At 38.1% G+C, this 13,034-nt stretch overlaps 1 protein-coding gene across 3 annotated transcripts in view; it reads left to right on the plus strand.

Moving 5' to 3' along the window:
- The window catches only part of CKAP5 (cytoskeleton associated protein 5), a 112,487-nt gene that overhangs the window by 19,551 nt on the left and 79,902 nt on the right, over positions 1-13,034 (plus strand). The window contains exon 1 of one of the 3 annotated variants that reach the window (XM_078433424.2): positions 5,290-5,408. The exons of 1 other annotated variant lie outside the window; for it this stretch is intronic. The gene's annotated coding sequence lies outside the window, so the exon portion shown is untranslated. Of the gene's footprint in view, positions 1-5,289; positions 5,409-5,504; positions 5,668-13,034 lie in introns of those variants that run through there. One more of the 3 variants, XM_078433423.2, reaches the window with a different exon arrangement.

Genomic DNA, 13,034 nt, shown 5'->3' on the forward strand with positions numbered 1-13,034 from the left:
CTTACACTTCTACCTGAACACTATGGAATGTAACTTTTTAAATTATAAAATCCTACTAACAAGAGGCAGAGCTTTTTTTTTCTTTCATTTTTAAACTCCTGGAGTATTTAGTATATTTTAAATATAATATATTATTTATGTTATAAATTTGAAAAAGAAATACCCATCATCCTACCACCCAGTTTAAGAAATAGATCATTACCAATATCCTGTGCAGTCCTCCTGGATTGCATCCTGGGTTTAATTCCCTGCTTTTTTCACTATGCTAAGTTTTCGGCATTATCCTCCTTATACTTTTCTTTTAAATTAAAAAAAAAATGTATACATTCCTAAGCAGTATATTGTTTGGGTTTGTGTAATCATACTGTATGCTCTCTAGTACTAGCTATGGTTTGTGAAATTCATGCAGGTTTTTGCTAATAGTTGTCTTCATTTGTTTTCACTACTGTATAATATCTTTTCTGAATATACCACAGCTTGTTTATCCATTCTCTTGTCAGTGAGTTTTTTAATTGAGATATAATTCACATACCATAAAATTTATCCTTTTAATGTGTACATACAATTCAGTGGCTTTTAAACATATTCACATGGTTGTGCAACCATCACCAGTATCTAATTCCAGCACATTTTCATCACTCCAAAAAGAGACTTCATACCCATTAGCAGCCATTCCCCATTCCCTCTTTCTCATTCTACCCACCCCAGCCCCTGGCAACCGCCATTCTACTTTCTGTCCCTGTGGATTTGCCTGATGTGTGCATTTTATACCAAAGGAATCACACAACATACGGCCATTTGTGCCTTGCTTCTTTCACTTAGCATAATGTGTTCAAGGTTAACTTATGTTAATAGCATATAATACTATTTCATTCCTTTTTATGGCTGCATGATATTCCATTGTATGGATAGGATATTCCACATTTTGTTTATCCTTTCATAAATTGGTGGATTTGGGGGTTGTTTCCACTTTGGGGCTATTATGAATAATGTTGATATTAACAGTTATGAACCAGTTTTTGTGTGGACGTAGTGCTCTCAGTTCTCTTGGGAATGGGTTGTTAATACAAATATTTTCCAAAACGGATGTACCAGTTTCTCCATGCTAACCAACACTTACAAACAAATTCCACACCTCCTTTTTAAAGCATTTTTTTTGAAATAGTAGACAAGTATTTATGGTAAGTTTTAAAATATTTTCTTGAAGCTTCTTTTTGTTTCCTACTCAAGAGAATTATATTTTGATAAACATGTTTAATTTGACTTGTTATGTAATAAGATTGTTGAGGAATTTTACTTAGGCTATGGATAAGCCCATCTGAATGTTGGAAAAACAGTTAAACTGACAGATATATAATATATGCTTTGGTTTGTTCTGCTTACTCGGAGTGCTATTTGTTTAGCCTTGTAGCTTGTCGATCCAGATAAAATGACTAAATTTGACTGCTTTTGGATGGGATTTGAAAGACTAATTTTCATTGATCTACCCCTTTGAAAGTATTAATAAAGTAGCATCTAAGATTCATACCAAATGATCAACGACTGGTTTGTAAATGGAAGAGGACATTACAAACCATTAAAACTAAATTGCAGAAAAAAACTGGCTTTAATTCATAGGTATAAAAATATGGAGCCATACTAGAAATTAGTACTAAGTAATGATACAGTTACACTTGAACTCTTAGACATTGCTGGTGGAGGAAGATTGCAGAGTGGTTCATATAGCCGCTTTGGAAAACATTTTGGCACTTACTTATAAAATTAAACATACATTTACCATACCACTCAACTTTCCCACTTCTAGGTTTTTGCCCAACAGAACTGAAAACTTATGTCTGTATAAAAATCTGTAGTAGTCTTTTTCACAATTGCTAAAAGCTAGACACAACCCACATGTTGGTAACTGGTAAAATTGATGAGCAAAATGTGTTAGATCATACAAGGGAATATTACTCAGCAATAAAAAAGGAACAAATTGCTGATCTGTGCAACAACATGGATGATCTCAATTGTATTATGAAAAAAGCTGTACTCAAAAGACTATACACTGTATGATTTTTTTTTTTTTTTAATATGGCATCGTGCAGAAGGCAAAACTATAGAACAGCATACTGATCAGTGGCTGCCTAGGGGAGAGGAGTTGACTACAAAGGGGGCACTGGGAAATATTTTGGGCTAAGGGAGATGTTCTTGATTGTGCTGATACTCTGTGACTGCCAAAACTCCTAGAACTATGTACTAAAAAGAGTGAATTTTATTGTATGTAAGTTATACCTTAATAAACCTTACTTGAAAGCTCTCAGCTTGGGGAATCTCTCCTCCCTCTCTAAAACTGAGTTATTATCTCTTTCTGACAGCTGGGAACACAGAGAGTTGGGAGCAGTTGATGGTATGCATTTGCTTTTTAGTTTTAAAAGGAATGTGACAGAAAAGGTAGACAGTATTTGTTGAACATTATATTTTTTATTTCTCAAATACTTGTATATAGCACTTTATTATAGGCACTGTCGTAGGTGCTTTATAAATATGATAAACTTAACTGGTTTAATTCTCCTAATGACTGAATGAGGTAGATATTGTTATTTTTCCCATTTTACATATAGAAAACAGAAGCACAGAAAGGTAGCAGCTTGTCTAAAGCCACACAGCTAATAAATGGTTCCAACCAGGATTTGAACTAGCATTCTATCTCCAGAGTCCATACTCTTAGTCACTAACTTGGCTTCTTTCTTTCATTAAATATGATCTAATGAAAATTTCCAGTTAATGCTTAAAACTTCCTTTTCCTGGGGTGCCTGGCTGGCTCAGTCAGAAAAGTATGCAACTCTTGATCTCAGAGTCATGAGTTCGAGCCCCATGTTGGGTGTAGAGATACTTAAATAAATAACACTTTAAAAACAAACAACCCTTTTCCATTGATGGTTATGCACACATTAGTTTTCTTTTCTATGTTAATGTGTTACAGAGAAAAAAACGGTACAGTGAAAAAAGAGATATACTTTTTTATTTTAGAGAGAGAGAGTATGGGGGCAGGGGAGAGGGGAGCAGAGAGAGAATCTTAAAGCAAGCTCCACGTTCATCATGGAGCCAGAGGTTGGGCTCAATCCCTAAACCCTGGGATGAAAAAAGATATTTTAAAAGTACAAGAAATCCCACCTTCCTTTTGTTTTTTTTAAATTATGCTTGTGGATTGAAGTTTTTTTTAAGTTTATTTATTTTGAGAGAGAGAGAGCACATGCACAAGTTGGGAGGTACAGAGAGAGAATCCCAAGCAGGCTCCACACAGTCAGCACAAGCCCCACACAGGGCTCAAACTCACACAGTGAGACATGACCTGAGCCGAAGTCGGTCGCTTAGCCAACTGAGCCACCCAGGCGCCCCCCCCTCCCGCACTCGACCTTCCTAATACATGACTTGTTATCATTTTCCTATGTTCTATATATAATTTTTACCAAATCATTTCCTAAACAGTTTCACATTCCCATGTTATGGAGAAGACTACTAACTGGTAGTTGAATTGTAAAGGTTTTACATGTCCAGTTTACTCTCTTCATGGTATAGTAAAGAAAAAAGCAGTAACCAAAATAAGATGGCCTATATTTAGACCATATTTGGTAAAATATCTAAGAATTATTCAGGAATATTTATATAAAATGTGTATTTGAGACAAGAGATATAAATCTGTATAATAATAATAATAATAATAATAATCTTGAGCTCTCATGTCTGAGATCGAGCTGTACACTCAGTGGATTTCTTTTCTCTCTAAATTTTTAATTCACTAACACGCATAGCACTGGGTGTTAGCCATTTGTGTGTGTGCATGCACACCTGTATTCACTGTGCTATGCTTATTGACGGTTGTCTGGACTCCTGTATCAAAGAAAGCGTTGGTCATAATTTTTGTGATAAATATTTATTGAATATTCATTTTGTATCACACTGGGAGAAAAGGGTGATTAAGATACATTCTAGCCCTTGCCCTTGAGGTGCTCACAATCTAATGGGGAGGCTGATCTGCAAACCATTACCCTCAGAATAGTGTGATATGCTTCCTGGGGATAGAATGAACGGTCTTAATTACCTAATTCAAAAGTATCATTCACAGTTAAATGCACTTTAAAGTGAGATTTTCTTGGCAGTTGAAAATCAGACTATTCTAATCTGAATCCATTTCTCTTACTGGCAGCCTGATCCTAGAATTCTCTAAGACCTTCAGAGACCTTCAGAATAGAAGTAACCTGTCTGTTCCCTAGTAAGCAGAGCAGTCTTGCCTGTCCTTTGGAATCTACATTTTCACTTGAACCCATGTTTGAAATGGAGGATGTTATTAGGGCACTTAAAAAATGGTCTTTTGCCTCACTAAATTGATTCCCATACTTGTCTGGTGGTGGTTTAAGGCTTTAATAAGGTGTGTTTATTCAGCTAATATAGGCTTAATATATTCCTGACAGTACGAGACACAAAATGCAGTCGAACCTTGTAAACTGAGATTGAGGAAAAATTCCTCCTATGAAAAGAAAGTTAAAAGCCACTGATAACCTATGGAGGGCTCAGAGACCATTACTTAACTCCAGAGATATTAATCCAGTTTCTACTACAGTTTTCTCAAGAACTCTTCATATTAAATTGCATGGCTGCACATCACAATTGTATTTGTGTGCAAGATTTCTTCATCTACGTGGACATGTGGTGAATTCTTGGTCAGTTTTTGAATTCTTGTGCCAGTTCTTGGCACATTTTGCTCACAAGAAGGAGAATGTTTTCCATTTCTCCTCCTATTGCCTTCCTACCCATCTTCTATCATTGTCTGGGATTTCCCCTGTGGTAGAGAAAGGGTGAGGTGGTGAAGCAGTGCAGGCTGCCCAAATTCCTTTCTGGTTCTTTCAGTTGCCATTTGAAGAACACTAACTGCTCAAATTAATGGAATAAGCATCTTACATAATGGGGGCTATATATTTACCCAGATACTTTGGCTATTGCCTGCAGCAATTTTTTTTTTTCCATCCCTGGAGGAGGGATTAGGATTGTGATAATAAGAACTGGTCACCTCCTTTGTTTCAGGAACGTTGCCTGTGTTGCCAACAAAAAAAGAGGCCCACCCAACCGGGGAGGAGTCTTTCTAGTTGGTCCTTCTTTTGCCTCATGCCTTGAAAACCCTGTGGGCTAGAAGCAGCACCCTGAGTCCTGCAGACCTCTGGACTAAGATGCGGCTCCTTTAAGCCTTCAGTGGGTGTTGGGAGGGGCACCGAGGTGGGGCGGGCACTCTGACAGAGAGCTCTGGGCCCCGCCCCTGGAGGAGGCGTTTCTCAGCAGCCCTCCGCACCAATGCCGCCACGGCCCGCCGGGTATTCCTGCTGATTCTGCTCGGACCATAGGGCCCCCAGACCTCTCCCTGCCCAGGGAGCGTAAGTGTCAAACTGCGGGCGGGGGTCAAGCATCCCGTGCCCGTGCCGGAAGTCCTGATGGACAGTGCAGGGGACTTTCCTGGCCTATCAGAGGCTTAGGTGGCGAAAGAGCGTAAACAATGCCGGCTGCAGTGAGCTAAAGCCTGGGGCATCTGCTCTACTTCTGGGTGGTGACAGCGGCCCTAGGGTGCTTGTTTGGATATGCAGTGGTTGAGCTGTGTCCACGACCCGGCCTTGCCCCAGCCTGGTTCCTCTTGCGGTGAGGAGAGGTTTGCTTTTACTCGAGTGTAACCCCATTGAGCTGGATGGGTGGAGCTGGATCTAGTGTCCTGGGCCTTGGGTCCTTCGCCTGGGATTTGGAGACCTGGGTAGTTTAGGGATGAGTAAGCATTAGATTTTCAGGTACCTTGGTAGAGTTGAGCAGTAACTCTCCAAGTTGACCTAATTCACAGCCAGGTTTTAGTTTTCCAACTCCCCAGAGGCCTGTGTGGCTGTGGGTCCCTCTTTTGGAGACATTAACAGTGATCATCTGCTCCAGAGAGTTCAGTTAATCTTCTGTCCTGCTGATATGAATAGCAGGATGTGTAAGAGATCGCTCAGAGACAGCTCTTTATCCTTCCCCTTCAGAAGGAATTTATGAGAGGCCACCATCCCAGGACTAGGACAGCAAGCACACCCAAGTTTCCTGAGATAACTGCTAGTGAAGCAGTTCAGATTTCTGGAGAATACTCCAGCAAGAGGGTAACGCTTGTCCTTGGTAGTGGGAATTACCTGAGGGCAGTGAGGTTTTTAAATTTAGGGGGAAGGGTTTGTCTTTTTGTTACTGGTACTTAGAGGTGAGCTTTTGTCTGGGTTGGCCAAGTAATAAAAATCTTAACTTTTCTATGACAGTTACATAATTGTTATGCTTCTTTAATCCATTTGTCCTTTCTATATAAGGTTTGAGTAAAGCTCTCTGGGCTTGCCTGTGTATTGTTTTATCCCTATTTCCCTGTTTTATAGTTCTTTTCTTTTCTTTCTTTTTTTGTTTGTTTTTTGTTTTTTTTTTTTTGTTTGAGTCTATTATCATACTTCATTGGTCATTCAAAGGAGTTGCTTTTGGAGTGGACATTTTCTTCAGATTTCCCTCACACTTATTCTATGCTTCTGCAGTAGCATTTCCTTAACCAGAAGTGAGAGTCCAGGAATGGTAATCAGATCCAGATCTCGTGTATTGTGATAGCGAAGAGCTTTTGTAGGTCAAGAGCTTGGGAATTAGCCATAAAATGGTTTCACTGCCATGGCTTCTTCCCAAGTAGAAAGCTGAAACAGCCTGTTTAGTAGCTTTATGATCATTCTTATAGACTGTCAAGTTAGAGAAACTTAAAAGGATACTCCAGTTGGACCCATGAATGGAACGGCCAAGTTGGTGGACTGAGAGAAAGGAGATCTAGGTTGTAGGCCCAGCTCTAACATTACTCATGACTTGATCTCTTGGTGCCTTACTTTTAGCTGATTGATGAATGAGAAAATGCAGATTGCTTGAGTCTATATGTTATAATAATATATACTTAATAGGTAATTTGTTAATTGAATACTAAACCAAAAAATCGGTTCAAAATTTATTCTAAGTTCTACCTTTAATATGACCTTGGAAACATTTCTTAATCTCTAGTCTAAAAATAAACAATTACATCTAAACCTTTTCAGCAGCAGTGTGGATTATGTGGTATTTGAGCTGTTTGGAAGATGTTTTAGATACAGTAATATGTAAGATTATAATATTTCCGTGGAATAGACTTATTTTAGCTGGCCTCCTTGCTTTTGCTTCTGTTTCATGCTAGTTGTAAAGGCTCCTGAGAGCTCTGAATAATTGAAAGTTATGAACGTTTGTAGTATGACTAGATTGAATGAGCCATAGCAAGCATCATATATAGTTCAAATTAATTTTATTAATGCTTCTCTTTGTTGGCAGTTTTATTTACTCTTAAAGCATCAAACCTTGTTATACAATGACAACTCGGTTTCCTATGTCTGTGTTTATAAAATCCAGAATCCTCTGTTTAATCCTGGTGCCACATTTTCAATCACTTGAAGATCATATTTCTCAAGTCTAAAACTAAACTCATCATATTCCTCACCTCTTCTCCATTCCCCAAAAATAAACAATCCAGAACTCCCGACATTTTTATGTCATTGACACTACTGTTCTCCCAGTCACCTAGACTGGATCCTCCTACTAGACTCTAACTGCTCCCACATCCTTATTTGCTAAGGCTTACGGATTCTCCTTCTTTAATGTAACTCCCTTCAGTCTCCCCTGCCCATCCTTTCCATCCCTAAGACCCCTAATTCTGGCTCCTATTTATCTTTGTCCTGGAGTACTGTGATAATTTTCTAGCAAGATTCTATTTTCTCTTCCTTCCCATCCATTCTACATAGAGTTATCTTTCTGAAGTAGATAGGATTATGTCATTGCCCTGCTGCAGTCATCAGCATCTGCTGCTTAGCTTAATATTCAAGATTCTACATGACCTGACCCTAGTCTACCTCTCTGGTCTTAGACTATGGTAAATGGAGCCATTCATTGTTCTTTGAACATGTTCTGTACTTTCCTGTCTCTAAGACTTTCCCTTTCTTATTCTCTCAGCCTAGAATATCTCCTCTTCTACTTCTGTTTGTCTGTTTTTTTGGAAATCCCACCTTTCATTAATCACTGAGTTCAGATACCATCCTTTCTGTGAGATTTTCGCTGACCATACCTCACTTACTGGTGGTTAATCCTGTCTTAGGGAGGCCTGGGTGGCTCAGTCGGTTGAGCATCCAACTTCGGCTCAGGTTATGATCTCACAGTCAATTCGAGCCCTGTGTCAGGCTCTGTGCTGACAGCTCAGAGCCTGGAGCCTGCTTCGGATTCTGTCTCCCTCTCTCTCTGCCCCTCCCTGGCTCATGCTCTGTTCTCTCCCTCAAAAATGAATAAACGTTAAAAAAAATTTTTTTTTAATCCTGTCTTAGAACTCCCATAATCCTTATTTATCCCTTGCTTAAAGCAGTTTCCACACATAATATATTTTGTATTATGATTATTTGTTTAAACTTCTTACTTGTACTCCTGTGAACTTAGGCACCCATAGGAAAATTCAGTGAATGTGAATGCTTTAGGTAAAATTGGAGTAGACTAATTCCTTATTATTAGAAAGGACTCTTAACCTCTGCAGCCAACATATGCACATGTAAAATGATCAGTAGCTTTAACATATCATTTTTTTAAAGTTTATGTATTTATTTGGAGAGAGGGAGCAAGCGAGAGAGAGCAAGAGCGTGAGTAGGAGAGGGGCAGAGAGAATCCCAAGCAGATTCCACACTATCAGCGTGGAGCCTGATGTGGGGCTTGAACTCACGATTCATGAGATCATGACCTGAGCTGAAACCAAGAGTCAGACATTTAACCGACTGAGCCACCCGGGCACCCCAACAAATCATTCTTATCTCCTAAGGGCTTCTGTTAGTAAACTTTGTTAGTTTCTTTTTTTTTTTTAAACAGTTTTAATGAAATATAATTTGCATATCACTCACCCATTTTGAAGTGTACAGTTTGGTGGCTTTTAGTATATTTCTAGATTTGTGCAGTCATCACCACAGTTTTAGAACATTTTCATTGCCCCAAAAAGAAATCCCACACTCTTGGGGTGCCTGGGTGGCTCAGCCGGTTGAGCGACCGACTTCGGCTCAGGTCATGATCTCAGAATTTGTGAGTTCGAGCCCCGCGTCGGGCTCTGTGCTGACAGCTCAGAGCCTGAAGCCTGCTTCTGATTCTGTGTCTCCCTCTCTCTCTGTCCCTCCCCTGCTCATGCTCTATCTCTGTCTCAGAAAGAAAGAAAGAAAGAAAGAAAGAAAGAAAAGAAATCCCACACTCTTTAGCCATTACCCTTTTGATAGCCCCAAACACCTCACTCGTAGGCAACCACTGATCCACTTTTTACTTCTATAGACTTGCCTATTCTGGACATTTCATGTAAATGGAATCATACAATATGTGGTTCTTTGAAACTGACTTTTTTTAGTATAATGTTTGCAAGGTGATAAAATACATATACCATAAAATTTACCATCTTAACCATTTTTAAGTATGCAGTTCACTGGTATCAGATACCATGTCAGATTATGTTGTACAACCATCACCACCATCCATTTCCATAATTTTTTTCACTTGGAAAACAAACTTTACACCCATTGAACATACCCCAATCCATCTGTTCACTGGCAAAAACCCTTCTGCTTTCTGTCTCTCTGATTTTGACTGTCTCATTTAAGTGGAATGATCTTTGTGGCTGGTTTATTTCACTTTAGCATAATGGCCTCAGGGGTCATCCAGATTATAGCATATGTCAGAATTATTTCTTTTTTAAGGCTAAATAATATTCCATTGTATGTGTAAACCACATTTGGCTTGTCCACTCACCCACTGATGAGCACTTGAGTTGCTTCCACATTTTAGCTATTGTGCATAATGCTGCTATGAAATGAACATGGGTGTACAAATATGTCTTTGAGACCCTGCTTTCAATTCTTTTGGGCATATATACCCAGAAGTAGAATTGCTGGAACATATGGTAATTCTGTTTTTAATTTTTTGAAAAAGTGCCATAGTGTTTTCCACAGCAGCTATACCAAATTACATTCTTTTTTTTTTTTTTTTTTTAAATGTTTATTTATTTTTGAGAGAGAGAGACAGAATGTGAGCTGGGGAGGGTCAGGGAGAGTGGGAGACACAGAATCTGAAGCAGTTTCCAGGCTCTGAGCTGTTAGCACAGAGCCTGATATGGGGCTCGAACTCTCGAACTGTGAGATCATGACCTGAGCCGAAGTCGGACACCCAACCGACTGAGCCACCCAGGTGCCCCCCCCATTTTATATTCTTAACAACAGTGTACAAAGGTTTCAGTTGCTCCACATCCTTGCCAACAATTGTCTTTTTGTTTTGTTTTGTTTTGATAGTAGCCATCCTAATAGATGTGAGGTGGAATCTTAAAATTTTGATTTACATTTCCCTAATGATTAGTGATGTTAAGCATCTTCTCATGTGCCTATTAGCCATTTGTAGATCTTCTTTGGAGAAGTGTCTAGTCAAGTCCTTTGCCCATTCAAAAAATTTTTTTAAGTTTATTAATTTCTTTTGATAGAGAGCATGTACGTGCGTGTGTGCAAGCAAGCAGGGGAGGGGCAGAGAGAGGGAGAGAATCCCAAGCAGGTGTGGGGCTCCACATGGGGCTCCATCTCAGGAACTGTGAGATCATGACCGGAACCAAAATCGAGTCAGACTCCTGACTGACTGAGCCACCCAAGCGTCCCCTTTGCCCATTTTTTAATTGGGTTGTTTGTTGTTGAGTTTTAGGAGTTCTTTATAGTACTTCATTTCTTTTTATTATTGAATAATATTTCATTGTGTGGATTTTCCATATTCATCAATGGATAGACATTTGGATGGCTCCCATTCTTTGGCTATTGTGAATGTTAGTTTGGTTTCAGTTTGCTGTGTATATTGAAAACAGTACTACATTCCTCTAAAGAAATCATTCAGGCCTTTAACTTACGTGACTTTTCATGAAATCGTTACATTTAATTTTACATGTGTTCTATTTTATACTGACTCTGAGGTTCCTCTTCATTACTTCCTGTATATGTTCTAGATGTTCCCAAGGTTTTTATTTTCCTTTGTGACAATGACTAGTTAAAATTTGCAGAGTTCAGCTTTCAAGCAGTGGTCACTTTAAAGACCACTTCCCCAAATGTTCTAGAATTATAGAAATTTAGAATGAATATGAACTATAGCCATTGTAGTCTAGCATCCTTTTGTTTTTTATTAATCTCAAGGAAAGTTTTTTTGTTTTGTTTTGTTTTTTTGATCAGTTAGTAGAGCCATCTCTCAATGGAATAAGAGCTTTCAGGGGTAAGGGTTGGACTGCATGAATAATCCCAAATTACAATTAAAACTGTAGTCATTCCATTCTTCTTATCCAAAGGCAGGTTAACAGTGTTTTAAGGCCCAATTGGGTAGGTAGGCTTGATTATTAGAGGCAGCTGCTGATTAGGGATGATTTCCCCCTTACCAGCTAACTGTATTTTAAATTTCTCTAAGTTACCTATGTCCTTTTGAAAGAGTCAGATAAACTTGTTTTTCACATTATGCTCATTTACTCTTTTTTTTTTCTTTCTTTCTTTCTTTCTTTCTTTCTTTCTTTCTTTCTTTCTTTCTTGTCTTTATATCTTAACTGAATTAGGTAAGGGGTGCTTGGTGGCTCAGTTGGTTAAGCGTCAGACTTCACATCGGGTCATGACCTTGCAGTTCATGGGTTCGAGTCCCCCATCAGGCTCTGTGCTGACAGCTCAGAGCCTAGAGCCTGCTTTGGATTCTGTGTCTCCCTTCTTTCTGCCCCTCCCCGCTCACCCTCTTTCTTTCTCTCAAAAATAAATAAAAACATTAAAAAAAAAAAAAAAAAAAGACCTGGGTTAGGTAATCACCAAAATAAATCATATTATTTATAAAGGTTGAATAGTTTTCACTATAGATCATCTAGAAACCATATGTAGATAAATTTTAAGAAATTCACCAAACTAGCATTCAAGAAATCTCTTCTAGGCCAGTCTCTCCTACTTAAGTGACCTGGGTAAGACATTGAGCCTTTATTTCCATATATGTAAAAAGAGGATAATTACATTTGCTTTATCCCATGTTGTTCTTTGAGCATTGTGAGGATAGAGATTATTAAGACAAAAAGTTCTTGCTCAAGAGAATCTTACAGGTTAGGAAGAAAGAGCTCATAACTTAGAATAATAGAAAAAAGAAAGAAAACCCAATAAGGTAATAAAACAGTGTGCTTGCATTTACATTGTGAAATGCGTAGAAGCAATTAAATATCTTCCTCACTAGATCCTCACATAAGAAAATTATTGTAAAAATATTTGTAAAATATAAAGTATTATTGAAATATAGATTGGTAGTAACTGTTTTAGGTAGAGACTTTGGGACTGTTGTAAATAGTGCCCTAAAGTCTTTGAAAGTAAAGAGCTTTCATGTGACCATAAGATTTAGAAGGTTGTGTAGACCAAGAGATTTTAACCTGGGGTTGGAATTCAGGGACTCTATGAACTTGGAAGGAAAAATAATTGCATCTTTATTCTTACCATCTAACTGAAATTTTAGCATTTTCTTCAGTGAAGAATGTAGGCCATAAGCCACAAGAATGACCTGTGTATTTGTTACCAATAGAAGTAATTTTCATAATCACATTATGTGATATATCAAAATATTTTTGTCCAATATAACTTCAAAATTATAGTAATTATAGTAATACACCTGCTGCTAGATTTTATTTAATGTATGGAGAAGTTCGTTTAAAATGTCATTCACATTTTAAAGTAAATATTTTGATAAAATGTAATTAACAATTATGTTTCAAAATTATTTGACATAATCTTACATATTTTATTTTATGCATTAAAAAATATTCTGAAGAAGGTGTCTGTGACTTTACCAGAGGCCTATGGCACAAAAAAGAACCCCTTTTGTACCCTATTTTTTTTAATGTTTTTATTTTACTTTTGAGAGAGAAACAGAGCATGAGCAGGGGAGGGGCAGAGAGAGAG

Source organism: Panthera onca, chromosome D1, assembly GCF_046562875.1.
Source record: "Panthera onca isolate mPanOnc1 chromosome D1, mPanOnc1 haplotype 2, whole genome shotgun sequence".
NCBI classification, from domain to species: domain Eukaryota; kingdom Metazoa; phylum Chordata; class Mammalia; order Carnivora; family Felidae; genus Panthera; species Panthera onca.